The sequence below is a fragment of the Hippopotamus amphibius genome, chromosome 1 (assembly GCF_030028045.1).
Source record: "Hippopotamus amphibius kiboko isolate mHipAmp2 chromosome 1, mHipAmp2.hap2, whole genome shotgun sequence".
Taxonomy (NCBI): Eukaryota; Metazoa; Chordata; class Mammalia; order Artiodactyla; family Hippopotamidae; genus Hippopotamus; species Hippopotamus amphibius.
The window spans coordinates 55,476,549-55,499,666 of record NC_080186.1 but is presented as its reverse complement, the minus strand read 5'-3'; positions in this window follow the sequence as shown (position 1 = coordinate 55,499,666).

Sequence of the window (23,118 nt, the reverse complement as noted above, 5' to 3'; positions counted from 1 at the left end):
TCATCAGGAATAGGATTCAAAGAGCCTGCCCTGCAGCAATCCCATACTGCACTTCTTTGTCAGAATCCTAATGACGAATTCTAAATACATAAGAGACCGTCTCCAGCTGTAGAAGTGAAGAGCTTCCGGGGGCCTGTCGCGTTCCCTGACCCCAGACCTATTTTTATATTTTGATCTTGGGGATCGTGCCTCGTGACTTTCAGAACCCTCAAGTTATCCCCGGGGTTACAGAGCACTAGCTTAACCAGTCATAGCAAGACTTAAAAAGGGGCAGCCAGGATCAAAGTGGCCAACATACGAGGGCATTAGCCACCAGACCAGCCCCCGAGAGGACCGCATTAAGCTGCATTGTGCAAGCGGTTAAATTCCTTCCGTGAAAAAAAGCAGCACTCAAGGCTTTTAGTTGCATACATCTGAACAGCCATTTCAGCAGCTACCCACATTTTGATATAAAATGTGAGAATGGCAGTTTAACGTTCTGATTGAAGTACAGAGAAAACAACACAATTTGAATTTTTTTTTTAATTTAAAGCTGCCTAAAGCTCCAAAGTCCAGTGTTCCTTGCTCTACATTTCCCTCAGGATGACATTAAATGGACTTTCCCCTATTCAAACAGGGAGCATGGGTGAAAGAATGTTTTAAAAAGAGAGAGAGAGAAAAAAAAGAAAAGAAAAAAACCAAACCAAAACAAAAAAACCCTGAAGAGTCTGGATTAAGAATAACATAGCTCAGAGAGGTTCTGTCAATGAACTGACACTTCATTTTTCCGTCCATTGTCTGCCTACCCAAAGAGCAGGGGACTAGCAACTGGGATGATCACATGAAGGCGGGAAAAACACAACTGTCAGGCTCCAAGGACAAAGCCTACTTTTAACAATACCATTCCTTAAATCCAGACATTAGAGCCGAAGGAATGAGAAAAAAGCAGCTCACTCATGGATAGCTTACTGAGGACACTGCAGAAGATTATGCTAATCTTCCCTTCATTGTCCCCTGCAAAATGTTTTCATATCAAGCCTTTTATCTGGGGAAGAAGAGATGCCCAACCTCTCAACTCAGTAACAGCCAGCACTTTCTGTGTGGTTTCTGCGTAATTAACACCAGCACTAGACCTTTTCATTTGTGCTACTCAAGCTTAGGGCCTTTTGAGGGTGTCCACAGGGGAGCGGCCCTCACCCTTTGCCTGTGGCCCGGGAGCCACAGCTTATGCTTAGATCTGCGTGCCATCTGTTAATGGCAGAGGGAGCAAAACTTGAGCTAACTTCTCCTTGAGTGCCAGAGAACGCAAGAGCCCAAATCCTCCAGCACGAGAGAAGCAAATTATTACTTGAGAAAAATAAATCTAACCTAGGAATTCAGACCAACTGCCTCATTTTCCACCTCTGAGTTTTGCCTCATTAGATAGTAGCTTTCATTTAGGACGCACATGGCATGAAAGCACGAGCTTAGGTGGGAACTTGAATGGACCAAAGGGACACTTTTTGTTTTTTGGGAAGGATCGAGCTTCAGCTTCCACCTCATTTTATTTCAGAATTGTGTCAGAGATGAGCCACCGGCCAGCTCCTGGCTACCCAGAGGCTACAGGCAGCCCCCATGGGAACACAAGATGGGAGGCCAGATTTTCCTCTCTAATCGATTTCCCGGCTTCTGCTGGCTCGGGCCAGACTCATGTGAATATCATTGCAGCCAGTGTTTATAACGATGAAAGTCACGTGAGAGTGTCAAAGAGAGGAGGGAGCTCACAATGGTACTGTTTGTTGTGATTGTTGGTGTGAGAATTCAGTCATTAGGAGTTTCCCAACAACATCGAAGAGGAAAGATTAATTGTATATAAAAATACATTTTCCTTCAGATGGATTCCACCGGTCCAGAGGTGAAAAACTGTTACCACACTTTTCACCTGTTCTCTGAAAAACTTTGATTAGACTTCCCAGACAATTCAATTCTACCCAGAACCTGGTTTCTATTCTGCTTCAAACTAACTCTGTGATCTTGGCGGGGGAGAAGAGGGCCCTAGGTGCACACAGATCCTTCTTGGACAGAACAAGGTCACCTGAGATCATAGATACCCAAACTGGGGCCACAAAAATCTCTAGGAATCAACCCCCCAAATAGGTGACTATTTCTGAATTATCTGCAATTCTTTTTTAGCCTAAAGGAAACCAAACTCATAAGTAAAGTATTTCAAATCTTTCAAAATGTGGGGACCATAAAGATAAAATAATAAAAGAGGTCTTGATTGGTGAAAATTTGGGAACCACAAAACCAGAGAATCTTTGAGATCTCTGGCAGCTTTGTAAAGTCTCCGATATGATGTGTGTCCTGGCCTAGATGAAGCGGTATTATTCTTGGCAGGAAGCTCCAGAGTTGGTGCTCCATATGTGTGTGTACTGTGGTAATGCTGTGTTCTCAATGGATTTTTGTTGAATTAATCCAAACAAATGTCAGCAGGCTTCCAACTAACTGAGAAAGGAGTAGTATGAACCATCACTGTTTGCCTCCAAAACATACTACCTGCTCTGAAGAGCTAAAAAATGCCACTCTCCCCAAGTGAGTCCTACTCAACTAAAGGAGGTTGCTTTAAGAGGGCAATGATGCACTATGAGAGCGCTGGGTAAGTGTCTGTGTGCCCCTGACCGCACCAATGGTCAACGCCAGAGGACCTGCTCTTTGGCCACTCCAACGGTCTCTGACGTGGATGTGCAGCTTACACAAAATGTTCTATCTTTTAAAAATAAGTCTTTCCTGCTTTTTCCTTATTTATTACTACCTTTAACACAGAGGGATCACTATACAATACCAATCACCTTGTGGATTTCTATTCAAAGTTTTTGGAGGAAAAGGAAATGAAGGAAAAGAAAGAGAAAGGCTATGAGGAATAAATACAGTTAATTCTCTCCCTTCAAAATGCTGAAGATTTTGATAGAAATGTACAAATTCAACATGTAATTATAATAAATCTTTCTTCACAATTACATTTAGGTAAGAAAATTATAATTTTTTAAAAACTTTCAACCCCAGGTAAATCTCAAAGGATATTTTCTCTTGAGATTCTGATGAAAGACAAAATGATGACAAAAGATAAAACATAAGTCTTAAGGCACTGTTTACTCCTTTTAAGGGAAAAATATTTTATTTTTATGAATACATAAATAATTTACTTCCTACAGAAATTTATACTTCCTACAGTAACTAATCTTATAACTTACCAGTGCTCTGAAGAATAAAGGCATTGCCTGATCATCTAAATTTATTAGGGTACGCATATAAATCTTCACAGTGTAAGACGGGGTCCTCTAAGTTTAGGATACCCTTTAACAGCTAAAGGAGCTAAATGTAAAGGCCACCTGCTTCTTCCGGCAACCACACAATTTGGTGGAATTAAACTATTCCAGTGCAGTTCAATCTTGGAAAAATTGCATAGCTGTGAAAACACCATTTACTGACTGCCGAGAGTTTGATTTAGTATAAACTGTTTAGACCACGTGAAATCTGCGAGGCACTGTTAGATCTTTACAAATTTCATGAAATCTTTTTCGGATATCCAGAAAATCCTGAACTGCTTGAATCTTTTGTATCCTAGCACTGGGGACTGACCCATAATCTCTTTCCCAGCCAGGATACCAAGTCTGGACCCAACCTTGTCCCTGAGTCCGGCAGCTGCTTCAATTCACCAGAGGGGATGGCAACAATCCCACTTCTAAAAGAACACCACAAGGGCTTACGTTCACGATGCCTTGAAGAGAGCCTGAAAGAAAGGTCAAAGGTGAAGGAAAGATAAAGTGCCAAACAAGAAGATCAGTAACGTAGCGTCTTCTTGATGAAATCCTAATGTCTGATTCTTCAGGATGCAAGCATCATAATTGCATTCCCCAAAAAGCCTGAGTTTTGTTGGCGTTTGTGTGTGCATGTGTGCCTGTGCTTGTGGGTCTGCGTCTGTGTTTGTGTGTGTGTTTGCACACCGTGTGGGTTTTGCTTTGTTTTGTTTTTAGGTCGGATCACTGTGCATCTAAAAGCCTTATTCAGTTGTCCTTGTCCTGAGTACTTTGTCTTACACAGGCTGCATTACTCTTGTAAACAGAGGCTGCATCAAAGTGAGAGCAGAGAGAGTCACACCAGTGGATTAAGGCCTTCTGCATGATAAAGTAGCTACCTAGGGGGGGATAAACTTAATATGTGAAAGAATGTTATTGAGAGGAATAAAGTACCAAAACTCTGTCATTCTCCTCGTAATGTCCTAATCTAATGCCTGACACTGGGGCCTGAGGCCAGGGTGAGTGTTAATCAATGAAATACCCATCTGTGTTCCCTGTCCTTATAGCTATTTAAAACTAGCCTAAACTCAATTACTGTCCCTTAGAGACCAAGATGGGATATTAAGTGGATTGAAAGGAATTGTGTCCCACAAAGAAATCCCAGTGTTATAATGCAGAGGTGTCAACATTGCTAACTAAATTTCAGCTAAACAGAGATTAAATGCTAATTCTTAGAACATGAAAAAGTTGCATAGATTACATCTGGCTAAAAATTCTTATTTGAAACTGCTAAATTCAGGTAGACAGCGTAGTCAATCCAGAGCAGATTGTGTTTTTAGAATAAAATAGATTGTTTATGTCTCCTGTAACATAACACAACAGGCATACAAGGATAATATTAAGTTCAAAGAGATCAACATTCTCAAAGTCATAATTGCTAGAATCATGATGACTACTGGAAGGATATATAACTTATCCCTTAAATAACTAAAAAGTATCATGCAAAACTTCTTTAATTATACTTACAAGGTATTTTTAAGGGGGGAGAGGGGCTGAGAGAAGAGGGCAAAAAAGAAGCATAACCTTACTGCTCAGGGATGCCCATAACTGCCTCATTAATACCTGAGTGTGACGTGGCAGCTCTTCCCGTTTGCAACCTTCTCTGCTTTGTTCTGTGCCTAGGTTTAACGGCAGCTTGCTTTGAGGACAGAGAAGATGTCTCTAAAACCAAGTTTCATGGCATGGACATATAATAGGTACTGGGTATTCTTTTGAGAAGTTTTGAAATTAAAAAGAAAAACAGCTCTTTAAATATGTAATAGGCTACAGCTGAATGAATATGTTTTATTGTACTTCAGAACCTATGTGTATGTTTAAATGCAAATAGGTTCATAAGATACCATTTCATAAGCTAATAATAAAATTATAATTTAAAGGCTTACCTGCTATCTATTGATAGCAAAGAATCCTCGTTCTTTGGTGGAACACTAGTCCTTCTGGATTCTGATTAATACCAATCACTAATACTCATTAAAAGGCATGATTATACCACAAGAATAGACCAAGAAGTCAATAACAAAGTAGACAGCCCAGAAATAAATCATGTGAGTGTGTGATATGTGATGGGGAAGAAATCAAGTCAGCAGAGGAGACAAATGCTGTCTCAATAAACAGTGCTATTACTCATTAGGAAAAGAAGCCAATTCAGTCATTATCTTGTACCATGGACCCACTTAAATTCCAGCTGAATTTTAAAAGTTCAGTTGTTTTTAAAAATAATCTATCAAAAGCTAAAAGATATGGTATCAAATACCAAAGTTTTAGAGAATATTCTAAGCTTAAAACAGTAAAAGAAATCACAAAGTAAAAACTGTCTGATTTAACTACATATATATTTTAAATCATTCACGATAACTAAAATTGAAAAGTAAATAGCAAACTAGGGGAATATTTATAGCAAATATTACATAAAAAGGCCTAATATCTTACTCATGGATGAGAAAGAACTACAACCCCCTAGAGAACACAAAACAGTGGAACCACTTTACAGCTCTCTAATCAGAGCTAGTTTTACTTAGAGTTTTCTCTAGTCAAGACCAAAACTCACCTAACTGAATCTCAGCATTGTGGGCAGATGTAAAGTAATTTTTAGAGGCCTTGCTTTTGCATGATCTCATAGACTGGCTCTCAAACAAGGGCTTTTGAGGTTGGATACTAAACAATCCGTACATCTGTTTCCAACATTCAAAATCAGTTATCCTCAGCCATTCATTCTCACTTTGCTTGATGCTATCTAGTATTTGACTCCTTAGTGCAGCAACCAGCAGCTGACCAGAGGGGTTACTTTTTGCACTTTTTAGAGGGAAATGAAGTAAGAAGAAAGAGAGAGTTAAATGACACAGAAATTTCACTTAACAGCTTTGCCCAATAAAGTTTTAGGACGTTCAGCCTAGTCTCCTCAACCCCCAGCTTCAAATAAAATTCTTGTTCACATCCGCTCAGGTGGTCAAGCACTCAGAAAACCAAGAAGAGAAAATAGGAAACACGTTCCAATGTGCTGATATTAATATATAAAATTATAACTTCAACCATCTTACTATAATTCCAGAGAACAGTACATAATAGCGTGGTCCTATTTACACATAACAAATAGGGAAATGGCCTTTGTAAAACCCAGTTCTTCAAGCACAGCCAATGTGAGGGCATAGTACCATGAGTTAGGGCCAGAGAGGGAAACAGTTCTGAAGTCAAGAGCATCTGAAATAGTCTCCAAATGTCAGACGGAAAAAAAAAAATTGAAAGATAAAGACTGCTATCTCTCAGGGACTGAAGTGGGAGCTGAAGTGCTCTCCCTCAATTAGGCAAAGTGTGGTGCAGCTGATTAACCTGAATGTTACCTTGGTAACCCAAGAATTACACTGTAAATGAAATATGTTCAACTATAGGTATCTTTAATCAGACAAGAGCCACATGAGCATTTTGAGCAAGAGAGCCATAAATCTTGGGTTTCTAGCACTTTAATCATTCATGAAGTGAGTCTTTTTTGATAGCAGGCAAGCATGGCCACTAGTTATTAAATAAGCAGTAACAGAACATGTGCTTTAGCATAGCCAGGGAACATCCAAGGCTCGACTCCAGGCTTGATTATTGTAAAACAGTCCCTATGTGACATAGTTATTATAATATTGACTGGCATATATAGAGCAGACATTACTAAACTACCTTGTTATTTTTTAGTGGGACCTATTTTTTAAAAAGGTTATGCTGCAATAAATCAGGAAAGTATTGCTTTCCTTCTTAAAAACTCTCCTTACAAAGGAATAAACATCCCTGATACTTGCTGCATTGATATTCTTTCTCTGTATATTACCCATGCCTCACAGAGATTCCAAACAACAGATAATGTATAAATCCTGCAGAGTGTGTGTGTGTGTGTGTGTGTGTGTGTGTGTGTGTGTTGCATTTTTTCCCTTTATAATAGAACCAGTAGCATATATTTAAAAAATAATTAAACAGTGTGCTCCATTCCTTTCTCTGCACTTCTACTGAATTTTCAAAGTCTCTCTTGGCTTTCCAGGGTGCTGGGAGCACTGATAAACATTTGAAAACTAAATGAAGCTTTTAAAGTGCTCAAAACTGCCTCCAGGACATGCTTGTGACCATCATCTTGAACTTGAGTCTAAAGAGTAAAGTCCTAGGGCCATATTTAGAGCTTTAAAGACACATTTAAAAATTGATGGTGAGTCTTTTAAAACCTGTGATCAGGTGAGGGAGAAAGGTCAGCCATTCGTCCTTCTTTGTGGCTATGCCTTTGCCAAGGGACACTCTTTTCGAAGATCTCACTACCTTTAGTCCTGTTAGATGGAAAAAGAGATAGACAGACAGACGGACACAGATCCCAATTCCCTTCTCACTTTAGGATGTTTATCTTATTCATCTAACCATTAATCATATATTAGCCTAAGGCAGTATTTCTCAAAGTGTGTTCTGGGGAATTCTCTGTGACACACTTATAGGATAGTTTCATCAAAAGAGTTCAGGACCAAATGAGATACTGGGTTAAACAAAGTTTAACATGTTTCTTTACTAAGGACTTTTGGAACCTTTTGTGCTGATATTCATTGGCCTCTTGCCAGACACGGTATCCAGTGGGGAATAAACCAGCCATGGCCCCTGCCATCAGGGAGGAACATGCCAGACAGCCCACTAGAATGTGTAGGTTAAAATGAAACCTTACATTTTATTTGGCACTTTGTTTCCCAAGGTCTTTGGATATCCTTTGCACGATAGGAGGTAGTGGGTATTAATATCCCCAATTATCTCCATGAATTTACTTGTGTTTCTTATCTAACTAGTGGTATCACCGTCTCAGCAGTTCAATCCTGAAAACTTTTTTGACAGTCCCCTTCTACTCTTCTCTCACCCTCAAAACCAGTTGTTATCAAACCCCCATAATATCTGTCCCACTTTCATGCTTATGTCCCAGGCCTAGTTTATACTTTTAATTCTTCTCTCTAGACCAATAAACCCACCTCTTAACCAGTTCCCCGTCTCAAGGTCCCCTTCTCCCACAAACACACACACACTCTTCTGCTATCATATACAACATCTAAGATATCCTACACACCACTCCCAGAGTTTTCTTAGTCTCTTACCTTAGTATGCAAAAACCTAGATGATTTGACTCCAAAAATCAGTGTTTCCAATCCTACCTTCCCACAACAGTTCTCTCCTCCCCTCCCCTGGCTTTTACCCCCTAAGTTCCAGCAACATCAGACTACTTAAGAACCACAAACTTTCCGGGGAGAGGCTTTGCCCCGTGAATGCCAAGCGAAATATCATGTTTTTTTCAGCTTAAATCCCACAACTTGAATGAAGTCTCTCCCTCTGGGCCCTTGTATTCAGAATCACCCTCACTTCCTGTGCTCCTATAGCACTTTCTTAGTGTTTCTAGCCTCACACATATCACTGTCTATCCTGCATTCAAAGCTTTTTATGTATTTGTCTGTCTCACCTCCTACCTTGTGAGATGCTGAAAAACAGCATCTCAGCATCTGGTACTAGACACACAGTAGGCACTCATGACACATTTGTTGAACTGAGTGGAAACAAATTAGACTAGAAAGACTTTGGTTCAAAATGGGATCCATAACAGGATTGTAAGCCGTCATCATTAGCATCAAAAAGCTTCTCCAAGGCTGACCAGAGATGTCCAACCAGACATGTACTGATACATTCAAATGCTATAAAGGGAACAGTAAAAAATTTCAGGTGTGCTTAAAAAAAATAACAGCACTCCCTTAGCAAGTTCATTATGCCAATTTCAATTGGAATAGATGTCTTTAATATTCATGTATTCCTTCCAAAAACTGGGGAAAGGAATGCAAGTAACATTTCAACAGCCAGTTGAAACATAGCCAGTTTTCAAACACTTGCCATGATGTATTGCGTCTAGAGACATTGTTTCTTTCTGCTTTAATCGCCTATGAATTGAGGTAGTCCACAGGGTCCTCTGATGAAAGAGTCTACACATTCACTGAGGCAGAAATAGCTGATTTCCCCCAAAATCCACTCTCCTCTTCTTTTCCTTCATAAAAATCCATTCTGGGGTTTCAGGTGGGATCAGCTAGAGGCAAGATTTTCCAGCATTCCGTTAACATAGGTGTGGCCTTTTTGTTATTCTGGTCAATAAGATTTAAGCAAAAGCAGTTTGTGCAACGTCCAGGTCATGCTCTTTCAAGGAAACTGCTTACCCTCCGTGTCTGCTTTCCCACTCCTTTTGGAGTGAGGCTCTGGTACCACGGCAGTGACCCTGCCTTGGGGATGAGGTCAGCACCCAGGGGACAGTAGCACAGCATGACAAAAGGAATCTAGGTATTACCACCGCGTGGGAAAAAGCTGTCCGACTCCCCTGGACAACTACCATTTCAAACTTCCACATAACAGAGAAATTATTTTACATCTTTAAATGTTCATTTAAGCATTCATTATTTCAGTCTCTGATAAAACAGCCCAAGGAATTCTTGACCTAACAAATGCCCACCCATATGTCCATGGCACCTGAAAAACTCTGTCCCCAAAGTGACATCTCTTCCCAGGAAGGGTACAGCATGAACACTCTGGCGTGGGTCTACTTACCAGATTACTCAATTACACCCAAAGGAGAGATCAAAGTCCAAGAGAAAAGCACATAGGACAGCTATATTTTGATGCTAAAGAGGACAATAGAAAAGCCACAAGAACAGGGACCCAGCGCAGGGTGCTCTGTATGGCTCCAGGAAAAAGACAGGGAAGAAAAAATAGAAGCAGCAAGAATGGAAAAGTTGGAGGCAAGTTGACCTACTCCAGAGGTTTATCAAATAGGTGATCCTGCAATTGTTCACTACGCTGAGAGCTCCTTGAGGGATGTGGTACTTTATCTTTTTCTAAATCTTTGGGTGCCTTACAGCCAAACAATAAATGTTTTTCAAATGGTAGAATAAATCAATGGATAACCAACTGACAGCAGCTGATCAATTTTCTATTTCAATACCTAATTTCCTACCAATCACTCATCCATCACAATGATCTCAACAGGAGCTTAAAAAAAAAACCTATAAAATAATTTCGAATTTGCTGCACACCTGGGTAGCAATGAAATCCTCAAGTGTCTACCTGACAGAGTGATATCAGGAAGCAACAGGGAGCAGCCAGCAAGGTGGGTAGCAGATGCCAAAATTAGGAGGCAGTTTACACTCTTCCAGACGAAGAACCGTAAAAGGAGTGATGGATTGCAGCACAAAGAGAAACCTTTAACTAGGCTTTGCTCGGCATGGCATCAAGCAAGTAGCATCGACTGCATTCAGCGGAGTAAAAAAAAAAAAGTGTCTGTATGCTGAGATGTCAGCTTGTAAAAGTGTCAGTCTCTAAAATAAATCAAGTAGCAAATGGAAAACATATAAATAACTATACTTGATGCCAGCAACACTAAGCAAGAAAAAAGCCATTTTAAAGGAATTTTCCTTGTTAACCACACAGTGAGCTGGGCTTAGCTGGAGGGTTTTCTGGGTTAGCAAATGAAGTTTTCTGATTTTATATAAAGTAGATGATGGTTGTAGGGTCTGCTGGAAAGGGCACAGATGGAAAAGGCCAAAATCTGGACTTTTGCCTTAACTTTGTGAATATAACACCACCTGTGCGCTCAAGAATTCTTACCTAACTTTCGGTTTCCTGCTCATAAAATGGAGACTGAGAAGTTAGTTCTTCTCTTTCCTTTCTGCACCTCATCTGCTCAGTTTAAAAACCTGATAATGACACTACAATCATAAGCTCAGATTCTAGGGGTAGAACCAAACTGTTACCCAGAGAATAAAGTGTACGACTTCAGGGAAGCCACGAGGGATCCACCACCCCACAAAGACACCCAACCTTCTGCTTGGTGGTACTAAAAACTCTTCTAACATGAGTCAAAATCAAAAAATACCTACAGCGTAAAATGCAAATGTCCCTGAAAGGGACACTGCAAAGACCTGAGGAGGTAGCATGATGGGGCAGAGAAAACCATCAGCTTTAGAGTCAAGAGATCTGGGTTCAAATCCTAGTTTATTTTACCCGTACTGAGTGTGTGACTTTAATTAAGTCCCAATATCCTCACCTGAACAATGTGGGGGGGAGGGGCAGTCAGAATATCTATAGGAATCTCTACATGTCGACTAAGAAAAATAAATGATAGAAACAGGTTATCTATTGCACAGACGAGAAAATGTTTTTTCCAAGCATAGGGAATGACAGAGCCTTGTCAATCAAAACAGAAATCCTGCTTGTCTGCAAGTAGGTGAGAGGAGAAATAATCTTATCATTACTGCAGAATCAGAAGAGCTTTGTTTATTTCCTTATCTGTGCTCCCAACAGAATCTTGCTCCCAAAGGTTGGAGCTCTTCAGAGCTCCCACTGTCTCCTTCAGAATCAATGGGAAGACAATCAGCTTTCATTTATAAGTGAGTTTCTTTAGATTGGGCCTCAACTTTCCCACATCTTATCCAGGTGATTACTTTAGCTCTGAGGTACTTCCAAAAACCATGTGGCACCGCATGTGAAAGGTGAGGATGGGGCTCAAGAACTGACAGTGTTTATCTCCCATCTCCACTCCCTCACTCTCCCCAAGGAATCATATTTGCTACAAATTCTCTATTTGCTACATAATGTAAGACCCAATGAAATATCCACTTTGTTGTGTTAATTCACGAGACTATTGCCCGCTCAGGTGACTTAAATCCTGAATTTTCACCTGCATTTGAAAGAAGCATTTAGGATTAAATTAGTTATATGGCTATTTCTGAAAGACATACCTATATTTATACCCTCCTTATTTAAAATATACACTTCTAACAAAATTATCACCTCCAGCGGTCTAGTCTTATGCTGTCAATAGCTTCTATTATAATGCGTAGCCTTCAGGGTCCCTTCATTTTGATCTCATTCTCTTCCTTGGGCGTCCTCCTAAACTAACAGTCCAAACCATCATTAGCAAAACTTCGAGGCTGGAATAGCTGAGTTGGTTACAAGGTGACCTGCTGCATCTAAAGTTACTTCATTACTTAATGGTGAGTAATTTGACTGGGCCAGGCCAACAGATTCTTCAATAATGTTACTCACATTCTAACAAATTATTGTCTTCTTTCCTGCACATGTGGATTTATTATACAAATGTCCTTCAACTAGTACTGCCTCTATCTTGCTATAACTGAGCAATTGTCTACAGGTTAACAAGAGTCCAACATATTACGCATGTTCTACCGCTTTCATAAATAAAAGGGTTAGCTTGTTTACAGCCGCCAGTGTGGTCTGTTAATGTGGCATTTCATCTGGCTATGTATGACTGCAGAGACTAACATGAAGCTTGCCTTCATTTTTCATTTTTCCAGAAACATAAAATGAACAGGCTAATTTCTCAACTATCCAACTTTGGTACTTGAAATAAAAAGTATGAATGTAGGTCTTTTTTTTTTTTTCTGAGTCCATTCAGCATCATTACTGGATTTTTTCACGGCTGAGCAACATCGTGAACAGTAGCGTGACTATTTAGCATTATGACTCTCACGACTTGCAGACAACTCTTTTACTTAGAAAAAGAAAAAGTCAAGGTAAAATTAAGAGTCCCTACATTATAATTTCAGAAACTAAGTCTTGATCATAATATTCACAACTTTAACAAATTCCTAGAAGGAGAGCTTCTTCTGGGCCTCCTAGAAGCAGAACCTGCTTAAGACTTCTTTTAAATATGTTTCATGAAACTTGAAAATATTATGATATTCATTCCTAAAACCACCAGAAAATTTCTGTTGCAGTCTAATTCAAACACAAACTTCACTCTTATATAGTCTAAATTTTCAAACATGTTCTTCTTCATTTTCACCTGTTGTTTTCTTTTTCCACTCATTCAAAAAGCTTGTGTGGACTTTTTTATGACAATACATCTACAATCACTTTCTTTTCTTCATAGAATGCCTTCTTAACACTTCTCCCATAAGAACCTTCCAGAACTACCAGAGTACACCCAAAACACGACAAAAGAACAAGCTGCCACCTACAACAAGAATGAACAACCTTTCAAGGCCCTTTCAACCAAGATCTATGATTCTCTGATTCCATTTATGTGCCTAGACCTTGAACTTGGGCTATAGCCAGCAGGAACGGAACAAGAGAGATGAAACAAATTTGTTAAAATTGAAGTCACCAAGAGAAAGCTAAGGATAACACTCAATGAGACACATGACACAGATAATTATTATCACATTGCCTTTATGTCTCACGTACCTATAGTATTTTCTGAAAGGCAGGGCCACCAAAAAAGCCAGCATTTATACTCCTTTGAACTGCTTTGCATTTGGCATGAATCTTGCAAAGTTCAGTTTCCTGAAATATTTAAAAGGAAAAAGTAGAAAATAAATCTTACATCTTTTCTACAAGCTATCTAATACTTTGAGCACTGAAAACTGGGTCAAGGAAGGTACAAGAGAAGGATAAGAAGTGATCAGCTGTCCACATCTGACACAAGCCTACATAGCTAATATTTATTGAATGTTCATTGTGTGACAGACATAAGGTCAGGGCTTTGCAGGCATCACCTCATTTATCCTTAAAGCAATCCTATGAGATGACTACTGTCTTATCCTTACTTTACAAATGAGGAAACTGAGACTTGGAGAACTGAGGTGATTTGCTCCGTGCCAAACAGTGGCAGAAGTGAAGCCTGGCTCTAAACCTAGGCCTCTCCACACCAGAACCCAAGATCTTAAGCATTCCTCAAAACTGAATGACTCTAAGGTTTGATACGAACATCCAAAGTATTTATGATGACTCCATCCTAGTTGTTAGGTAATGCTCATGACACTACCATGCCTCCAACCTTTCAGCTTAGACTAGAACCCAGTAGACAGTCTATAAATTAGAGCAAAATGATACCTTCCTCCCAGAACTGCCAAAGCAAATCCTGCCTAAGCCCAGCTGCCAGGAATATGACGCCATCAAATAAATCCAACACCAAACATGAGCCTCATGTTTTGCCAGCCATGTGGCCCTGTACATATGGCAGCCTTGCTCCCTAGCAGGAGAAACATAGGGGGAAACAACCTGAATGATGAAAAACAGCAGGAATTTAAATACTTCCACTCAGACAGCAGGTAGCTTGTTACCTGAAATGCCCGGGATCCATCACTTGGCAATGAGAGCACGAAGACCAGACGCTGACTTCAGGAACACAGCAGGAAAATACCACCGTGCACTAATTCCTGGTGGAGAGAGATGTTTTCTGTTTCATATCTGGGGTATCTGTAATGTCCCATATCCTTTTCCATCTTATACTTCCCCCATAACAACAAGCTCAGAACTTTTCTCAACAAATCGAAACAGGTCCAGATCCCTCTCTCTCTCCTACCACTTAGGAGAGCTGCAGCACAGCAGGGCCTAAGGGATTCTCAGCAAACAACAGAGCACTGCTAGTGTACCGGCATTATGTAGGACGATAGGAAGCACCTGACTCAGCTCATCAGCTTTCAAAGAGACTGAAAGAGGGCATTGTTCTGTGTGACAATCGGCCTGTTAACCAGGAAATTTGATTAGCAAGGAACTCTACCTGATGACTTAGGACTAAGTAGCAACATAGCTCAGTTGCTTACTTTCTCTCTCTGCCCCGCCCCCGCCACCTTGCAAGCAGCAGGGACTTAATAAAGTTCTACTTCCACAAGGAACTTTGACAGGATGATTAGAAACCACTGACACCCCAGACAAGACTGTCAGTTCAGTCTCCCCTTTCAAAGGTTCTGCAGATGGCTACTTTGCAGATTACTCAGTTGAATACCAGCTGGTTGAGGATCACGCATTTAGGCGACCTGATCTCCACCAGAGTTACCAAAAGCCCTCAAAGAGCACAAAATCAGCAGAGCAAGAAAAAGACAGCTTCTGCCAAGCATCTACGTTTGTAGAGATAAAGGCAAACCTGCTTTGTAACAGATGCTGAGGCATGTGGCGGGTTGTTTCTTGTGGGAAAGAGGAGTGTTGTCTGCTTTTGTAAAAGAGGTTTCTGCCTGGTTGATATGATTGTAGGAAACAGAACTTAAAGGACACGTGGAGGAGGCTACAAGTAAGTTAACACGCGTGTACGCTGGAGTGATAACGACGATGATGACCTTGATGGAACCCGAGACCCGGAAGAGCCTTCACTGGAGCTAATTCTGGTCCCTGAGGGCTCTGGGGAACAACTCATCTCTGCCGGAGCCCTCGTGATCCGCCTCTGGTTGATCCCGGTGGGGGGCTGGCTCTCCTCTCCATCAGCCGGCTGCCTTGGCTGTCCTCAGCCTGCACACGGCCCATCACGGCCTTTCTCCACCTCAAGACATCTCTTGGTGCACCCTGCTCTGCCGCATCTCCTCACTGGCAACTGGTTCAGTTTCTCAAAAGAATCCAGTCGGCTTAGCCCATACTTTCAGATCCGGTCTCCAGTCTCTTCCATGATCTTCTCCTGATGCTGGCTGAAATAAATGTCTCCAGATTTATTAAGTAATTAGCAGCCAATATTATTTGCTGGGAGGTGAGGGGCTGGGAAAAGCGAGGGGGTCCTGAGTGCATTTTGTTACCATGGTAAATACTTTCTTTGTTCCTTGGACTTTGTAGTCCTATCTGATCTTTTACTTAGGTTGGTGAATTACCTACACAATAAATTCAGCACTAGGTATTACTTTTGACCACAGTCTACAACTTGAGACAGATAACATCAGTGAGACTATCTGTGAAGTGGGAGAATATTCCTTAATTGCCTCTTTCTCTTTCATAAAATGTCCAGGAAATATAATGAATTAGGATCTGCCCCTGGAAAATCTCAGGTGAGAGTCTCCTTAGGTTAAGAGGAATTGCTGTCCCCCCCATATCACTTTAGGGAGGATTTTCCGGGGCCACAGATACTCCACTTCCTTGAAGAGCGTGGCAAGGCCCCACATCCGGGTAAACACATACTGAAAATCCACCTCCTGCCGTCTTCCCAGAATGGGCTCCCAAATCTAGCTTCTCGTTTTGCTACTTATTCCTCCTTTTGGCCTGTGTAATTTTGATATGGGCAATCATTTGGAAAAACTATGCACAAGGGATTTTGAAATGTCTGAGTTCAAAGAAAATAGACCTACATTATTAGAACACTGGGTAGTATTCTCCACAAATTGTACTTGAATTTCAGTGACAAGCCCTTGAAGGTAAGGCTTAAATCTATCCAGTGCTGAATATTGGTATCCTGGGCCAGGGAAAGTGCATGCTGATGAACTGTGAATGCTAAATGGTAATAATGATGATAATACCTCTTGTAGATTTAATGCTATCTGCTGTTCAAAGTTCTTTCATGACCATCAACACACAGATTCTCTGAAAAGAAAGGGTCATGAACGATGGGGCTCTAGGGCAAGTTTGTATATTTTGATTAACCCCTCTACCCTCTTCCTGAACACTGTATTGAGTTGGCCAAGAAGTTCATTCAGGTTTTTCCACGAATGAACTTCTTGGCCAACCCAATAATTTTTGTACAGTCCTGTGTTCCATAAAGGAAAATGTTTATTAATGAAAAATACTAATTAAAAATATACATTGCTACCCAGGCTAACGGTTGTCCACATAGAAAGACAATCTCCATTTTTTAAGCCCAAAACAATGTTGCTTCCATGGCAAAGGGTTTAGGATTCTATAAATTACCTCGACAGCTACCTTAACCAACCCCCATTCTATCTTCAGACTTGCTTTGTTTAAGTATCCAGCCAACAAGTGAAAGCAAGGTGAAGACTAATAAAGGGTATTTTAAATCATATAGGAAGAGTATATTAAAATACTGAAATACAAACCATTCTCTTCTAGGACCAGAGATTTATGGAAAGCTTGGAGTCAGTGGGAAAAAAAGATAATAAATCAGCAAATATTTATTGCCTGCTTCCTGTGTTTATACAAATGAGATGGGCTACATGAAAGATACAAAAGATATGAAAAGTTAATTTATGACTTCAAACTATGGATATTCCTTATCACACTTCAACACCCCAATCAGTAAGCAATATATTCCTTTGTGTGTATAAAACAACACATGAATGTACAGTCAGAGACACTCAATATGAGCATCCAAAATGATTTTTTAAAACTTTCAACCCATGAATTCACCTACTTGAGGTGAAAAGTTTAAAAATGTACACAAGAATAATTCAAAAACAGGCACATAGCTTTCTACAATGACAAACATGTGTAAATATTTTCCTCAGTCATATTTGCATCCCTGGAGCCTCACACTATTCGCATCCCTCACAGTCTCTAGCAACGTGTCAAGTAATTGTATTATAAGAAACAAAATGAAGGGGTGGGGTAGGAGGGAAGAAGGATAGAGAAAGATGAGAAAATCAAGGAAGAAGAGAAAGGAAAGAAGGAGGAAAGAGATGGCCTGGGAATCACTAGTTGCAGTGCTGTTTCTATTTTCCACACATAACATGTGTTTGAATGTTTCTTCACTTTCTTTGCTGCATCTTCTGGAGGTTGTCATTCTTAAGAATTAACTCAGCATTCCCAAATTCATGATCTGACATCTGAGTTCACTCCTTCAAGATCATGGCCAAGGCTACAAATGTCTTGTACAAAAGTGCTGCAGCTAGTTTTTAATGACTCAGGGATTCCCACCAAGATCCAACTTCCTGTCTTTAATCTAGACCCTCACAACCTCACAGCATTACGGCATTTCCATTACCAAGTGTGCTGGCACAAGTTCTGTCCTGTTACCTCCTCCCTGGATCTGCCTCTTCTGCTGCCCCCTCAGAATGACACTTCTAAACTGCCTACATAGCTTTTATTGGGGCTTCCTCCCTGCCTCAAATCTCCCTTGACTTCAAGGTCTGGAACCTTCAGGCCAGTTCTACTCCAGAGTCTGGAAACCAGGCCTTGTCTTGTGCCCCAGGTTCTTGTCGTCTGAGAGTGGAATTCCAAGTCCTGGTGTTACTGAAGTCTGCGGTTGGCAGGGCTGTAAACATTAAAAGGTAACCCATGATCTCCATTACTTAACTTGTGAGACCCCCCTACCTCAGTTTCATCATCAGAAAAACATAAATAACAAAAACAACATCATGTTTGCAGGGATGCTCTGTTAAAAAAAGAAAAATTTTGTGAGAAGTGCTTTAAAACTATAAAGAACTATACAAATGTTAGTGTTTTTTTAGAGATTTCTTAAAAGATTGTATCAGACAAGAGGGGAAAAAAAAAGCAAAAATATACAAATAAAAATCTAGTCCTGCGCTAAATTACATCCCATACCAAAACTGGAACTCCTCCTTTTGCCAATGCTATGGCATAATGTAATAGTACACCTGCAGTGTCCGTTATAAGATTGACTATCTCTTGTTTGGTTGTTTATCTCAGGCCCAACAGAAAAATGAGTTTTATGTTTACTACTGTAGTTTGACAAGAGGCCAGAGGGAAGTTTTGAAAGAAAAGGACAAATGCCATGAAAGGGGGACAATGCGGTAAATAAAATGGAAATGACTCCCAGAGAGTATCTGAGACATGGATGGAATTCTCTTCATAACTCAGCGGCCGTGGCACCAAGAGCAGCCCTGGTCACAGGGGAGGTACAGGACGGTAGGACGGGCCCAACGAGGCCAGCTGTCCATCCCATTAAAGTCTATGGTGTGGTCGGTGAGGCTTCCCAGCTTCCTACGTGTTCTCAAAGAAATACCCCAGTAAGTGGGTGGAGGAGTATTTTTTTTCTTATGTTATAACATCACACAGTAGTTAAAGCCACTCATCAAGAAGCCCCGACAGCACCTCAGACCTAATTTTAGGAAGAGAAGAAACTCAAGAGTCCATTATTTCAGAGAGAAAACCCGCATCTGAGAGCATTCAGCACCATCAGTACAGTTATTTCTGAGGTTAAACCAAATAAAACCTTCAAAAGTGTGAGTAACTGCCCTGAAATTTCTTCTCCTGTCAGGAGCACTAATACTAAATTAGATTTAGGATTGCAGATGCAAGAAATCACTGTGGAAACTTTTCCCTCCTTCTCTATCTTTTTCTGAGAAATTCCTCATCGTAGATGTTAGGATTAGCAGCATTGTGTCATTTCCATTACCAGGTGCCCAAATTAGTGAGACCATCAAAACGTACAGTCTTTAAAAGCAAGCACACAGTTTCCATTGTTCAGAGTTAGTTGTCAAAGGGGTAGATGCTAATGTGATCATGTAATACTTACCCGCCTCATTATTTTTCAAATGAAATCTTACTAGGTCTGTGGTGTATATTATGATGTCAGTTCATGCCATGATTTATATGTGAAGAGAATGTTCTGTATCTGTAAGACAAGCAATGCTTTGCTTTTCAACATTTCCAGGGAGTACAGAATATGCAAATAAACAAAAAATCCACAAACGTTCACGCACTCAACAGGCATTGACAAAGGTGAGGTGCAGTAAAGCCAGGTAGCTCGCCAGGGGCCCCCAGTTAATAAATGGTCAGGCAGGAAGCTCCCACCCACATCTCTCCAACCCCCAAGCCCCGGTGCTTTCTGCTACATCACACTGCTGCCCCCTCAGGAATCTCACAAACCCTAAAGAGAGATAAGACAGAGGTACTGAGTCACTCAACATTATTTCACTTGTTCAGCCACCACCTATGGCCTCCCTAACCGAGGGACAAGCATCACCCGCCACACAAGGGCAATCAGGATACTGGGCAAAAAGGCGGACAAAGTGTGATGGGCAGTCGTGCAAAGAAATCACTGGCACACGTTTGGTAAACGTCAAACAGAAGGTGACAGTTCAGATACTTCCTGAAGGATGGGGCCGCACGGCGGGAAGGGCTGAGAAGGGGCTTCATTTGAAGTGAACAGTGGTAAGGGGTCTACAGGGAGAGGGAATGATGAATTGTGTGGTGGGAATGGAGTGTAAGCAATTTAAAATGTTGGAAAATGCAGGCTGGGACCAGACCCTGGACGGCCTTGAGTGCCAGAATAAAAAGCCTGCATTTTGTTTATTAGGCAATGGGAAGCGGTTGAAGATGTTTAGCTAAGGAGTTACCAGAGCCGTGTTCAGCATGATGAATCTGGAAGCAGTGTGTATGTGTAAAACTGAATGGTGGGAAAGAGCCCAGAGGCCAGAATAAGATAGCTTAGCCCAGGTGAGAAATTGGGGTGGTGTTAGGGTGTCTCTACAGTAAGCTGTTCAATATTTTGCAATAACCTAGATGGGAAAAGAATTTGAAAAATAGATACACATATGTGTATAACTGAATCACTTTGCTGTACACCTGAAACTAACACAACACTGTTAGTCAACTGTGCTCCAATATAAAATATAAATTAAATAATAATAATAATAAAATAAAATAAAAGAAGGCAGTAGATGGGATGCTTTGTATGAATAAGGTAAGAAAATCTACTGCAACACTTCATAATAAGCAATGTTCTCTAATGAATAATGTTCTCCAAAAATACAACTAAGTATAAACATAGGCACCAATTCTGACGAGTCTCTCAATGACATCTCTAGCAGCTCAGCAGTCACTCAAAGCATGAAGCTGCCTGAACACAGAAAATATAAAATATCCCTAGACTTGCCTCACTCCCAGCCGCAAAGGTGCCCCCTGTTGCTGTCAGACAGGAAAGAGCAATGATCCTTCATTCAGCTATATATCCCTGTAGGGTTGTGACTGGAGAAAGATTATTTTTTAAAGCCATATAGGCAAACATCGGCCAAATTAGCCAACCAAAGCAAAGAAGAAGGATGGGTTCAGAGAAGCAAAACACACGCAAAAGGAGATGCCGGGCAGTCACAGGTGGGCTCTGAGCTGTTTCTCCAGTGGGCAGGGCTGCACTAAATCATCCACACTCCGTCACACAGATCCCATCCTGCCCACAGTATGCACTGCGGAGCAAGCAGCCTTTTCTTTCTTTTATTCATTCATGCATTCAATCATCCCACACACCTTTACGGAACACTTCTGGGGCTGAGGCTGGGATTTGGTCCCTGTCCTGGGAAGTCACAGAGTGATATCTGCCAATGCACAGAATTAAGGGTGCAGCTGCAAAAGAGATTGAGGCCATCTGACTCAAATGGAGATGAAACCTGTAACTTGGCCCTATAGCCCAAACCAACCTTGGGAAAGCCACGACTCACACAAGACCAGGCTGGAAGGCAGGCCCTGGCAGGTGGACATCACTAGCCCTTTCCTAAAGCTGAAAAAGTAAACTCCGGGCTGACTGCTTCTTTGACCATCACATTTCTACCCCAGAGAGATGAAGAGAGCAGAGGTGAATAAAAAGAAAAAAAAAAAAGAAAGCCCCACTTCTCCTTTTAATAGCATCTTTCCAGAATGGGCCAGAAAAGGGTGTGCAGAGTCTTAAGCATTAAAGGAGTCAGTAGGGACTCTTAACATACCAACGGCAAGTTTATCCTGATGAAAAACATTAGCTTACATAATAAAGTTGGGGCAGAATTGTTCTGAGTGGTGTGAGTAGAAATGTTTTGCTGACTGCTGTTGAAATGGGTAACAGACTTTGCATATTATATCACCATTTTTTGTTGTATTTCACATGCAGTGTTTTTCTGCTCTTGACTTTGAGGTGTGAGGGGGAGGCTCGAATCATATGGCCTTGTGCAGATGCTCCATTTGCATTTCTATTAATCCAGGCCCTCCAGGAGATGCTCGAGCAGAGACACAGCATGCTTTGTGTTTGAACTTGTGAGAACCCATACCACCGCTTAATAACTTAATACATATGTATAGCCTCCCTCAGACAGCCCACTAGGAGGCAGAAGCAGGAGGAGGTGCTACCAGCTTGCAGGCTGCAGGGCTCTTTGGAAACGTGTTCTGACAGGAAGGGGCACCTTGCTCAGCAAAGAGTTCCTGGGCCTTAAATCCCATCCAGCCAACCCACCTGCCTAAATTTTAAGCTTGTACCCAGAGCGTTAGTTCTCAAATAGTGATCAGAAATGCCCAGGTGGGGCTGACTGGTCCCTCAAAGTATTTAACTTTCTAGCATGGCAATGGCTGTTCATTTCCAGCATGAAGTAGGTGATACAAAATTTTTAACAGCAGGTAAGATAGGGAAGCAGGATGCTGTAGTGTTGAAAGCACTGGCTTTACAATCAGCAGAGCTTTCTTTGAACCCCAGCTCAACCACTGGTTGAGTGGCTAAGATCATTTAACTTTTCCCAACCAACCAATAGGGATAGTACCTGCCCTGCAGGGTTGGCCACAAGAACTAAAAGAAATGGTACACGTGGAGCGCCTGTTATGGACTGGGTACTTAGTAAGTTGTAGTTATTATTATCACAGCATTTTACTGCTATTGCATAGCTTCCTAATTATGCCAGTTGATCCATTCATGGGCTGTTCTGCAGGACCAGGGAAGGTGAATAGCTTTATCTGGGGCCTTTTGCCCTATCAGAGTGATACAGGAGCCAAATTGGTTCTGAGAAAACTCCTCTCAAAAAATTATCTGAAAAAAAAAATGCATTTAGGGTTTCCCTCTGCTTTTTGAATCTGTGTTGGGAAAATCTGTGAATCTGGCAAGCATGAATGAAAACCACTCCAAGTTCTTCACAGAATCCTCCAAAGGAAGTCCAGCAGAGGAGCCTCTGTGACAGTCCTCACTTCTGCTAAACATCCCCGGGATTGCTTTCAACGGATAAGATTACCTAGCCTTCTAGAAAGAAGCTTCACCACCTGTTCAGATATTCCCAAGATTACATGAATAAGAAATGTTCTTTCCTTTGCTTTCTTTTTTTTTCCTGAAATAAACTGCAGATTTCAGAAGTCAGAATTACAGATTCTTAGTTCCCTCATCAGGTTTTTTTCAAGTTTTTGTGTCATGTTTTGG